Below are 2,210 nucleotides of genomic sequence, written 5' to 3'. Positions count from 1 at the left end.
GCCCTCCTTCGCCGGATCCGGTGAGATCCGGTGAGATCCGGCCCGGGGACCTCTACTCCGGCGCCCCACCTCTACTCCGGCGAACTCCGGCCAGATCCGCCGCCGCCTTGAAAACCGTGCGAAACCCTAGATCCAGAGGTCGAAATTCTACTAAGTCCCCGATTTTTTCCAGTTTCAAGTGCCTATGTTCATCGTGTCGTAACTTTGCATCCGTAGCTCCAGTTTTGGCATATAGCATACCAAAATGTTCATCTCAGAGAGTACATCATTTCATTCCATTGCATCATTTTCATTTGAGTTCATCTTGATGCCCGAAATGCTATTAGAAGAGGGCTACTTGAGATAATTGTCAGATCTGCTATTCCATTTAGATATTTGTCATTTTTGCCATGATTATTGTGTGCATGATATGCCCATGAGCTCTACATTTGTTTTGTTAAGGGTTTTGTCGTCTTTCCATAGGTGCAACTCATGTATTTTTGTGATGTGTGTGGTGAGTAGCACAAGCTTGCAATGTGGTGCTCTTGGTAATTCTGATTTCAGGGACTTAGCAATTCCACCAAGTCCTTGAGTTGTTTATCTCATATGGCCATATGTTCATGTTGTTTCCTATTGATCCGTGCCTCTTTTGAGGATGATCAGTAAGGATATTTTGTTAAACTTGTAGTGCTCTATCCATCCATGTCTTTGTTTGAAATTATGGAGCATCCTAGTTTGGGTCAATCGAGCTCTACTTTTGCTATTTTGTGAATCTGGGCAGATTGTCAACTTGTTTGCAATTTTGCCGATGATGTTGTAGTTGATCCGTGCATACTATGCTATTGTTCTTGCCATGTCTAGCTTGCATTTTGTGTATTCTTGATAGATGTATGCTTAGCTTATCATGACTTGCACTGTAGCGAGTGCATCGAGCTCGTAAACATGCCTACTTGATATCTGTTTTCAGCATGCTCCAGTTTTCACAAAGTCTGAAAACTGATTATGTTTTTGCCATGTTCACATGCTTGCAATTGTATTTTCTAATCCCTTTTGGCTCAAGGTCACTAAGGGACTTTTGTTAAGCTCTTTGAGTAGCTCCATGCCATGCTTTACTTTGCGATGTTCAGGTCCTGTAGCATGTAGTCTTGTTGCTCCGAAGAGTGCTATCTGATCTGAAATTCCAGACAAGTGTTGTTTTCACTAAGTCTGAAATCTGTTTGCCATGTGCATTTTTGCCATGCTTGTTTGAACCTGTTAATGGATGAATTGGCCGTAGCTCAGTGCCAGATTTTTGTTAAGCATATTGTATGCATCCCTGCCATGTATTTTGTTGTCATGTTTGGGTGCTGTAGCATGTTCATCTCATTGCATTTAGATGGTTACTTCCTGTTAATCGCAGACCGGTGTCATATTTGAATCGCTTGCCATTTCCAAACCATAGCTCCAATTCCGACGTTCTTTATATCGTTTTCAAGCGATTTCATCTCATCTTTCCAGTGGCACGCTTGGATTTCCAAGTTGAGGCCAGGTTTCTTGCATTTCCTGTCATATCTTGCATATGCATCCCGCATCGCATCCCGCATAGCATATCATCTTTGCATCATTTTGTTCGAGCTTGCCCGTGGTTGATTGTGTCCTTGTTGCTTGTTTGTCTTGTTTTGGTAGAGCCGGGAGACGAGTTCGCTAACGAGGAGCTCGTTGAATTTGCTTTCGAGGATCCAGTCAACTCTGACAACTTTGCAGGCAAGATGATCATACCCTCGAAATCACTACTATCTTTGCTATGCTAGTTTGCTCGCTCTTTTGCTATGCCAATGCCACGATGCCTACCACTTGCTTTCAAGCCTCCCAAATTACCATGTCAACCTCTAACCCACCATGTCCTAGCAAACCGTTGATTGGCTATGTTACCGCTTTGCTCAGCCCCTCTTATAGCGTTGCTAGTTGCTGGTGAAGATTGAAGGCCGTTCCTTGTTGGAATATTTACTTACCTGTTGGGATATCATTATATTGCTATGTTATCTTAATGCATCTATATACTTGGTAAAGGGTGGAAGGCTCGGCCTCTTGCCTAGTGTTTTGTTCCACTCTTGCCGCCCTAGTTTCCGTCATATCGGTGTTATGTTCCCGGATTTTGCGTTCCTTACGCGGTTGGGTTATAATGGGAACCCCTTGATAGTTTGCCTTGATTAAAGCTTTTCCAGCAATGCCCAACATTGGTTTTACCATTT

This window comes from Triticum dicoccoides, chromosome 4A (genome assembly GCF_002162155.2).
Source record: "Triticum dicoccoides isolate Atlit2015 ecotype Zavitan chromosome 4A, WEW_v2.0, whole genome shotgun sequence".
NCBI classification, from domain to species: domain Eukaryota; kingdom Viridiplantae; phylum Streptophyta; class Magnoliopsida; order Poales; family Poaceae; genus Triticum; species Triticum dicoccoides.
Note: the sequence above shows the minus strand (reverse complement) of the source record.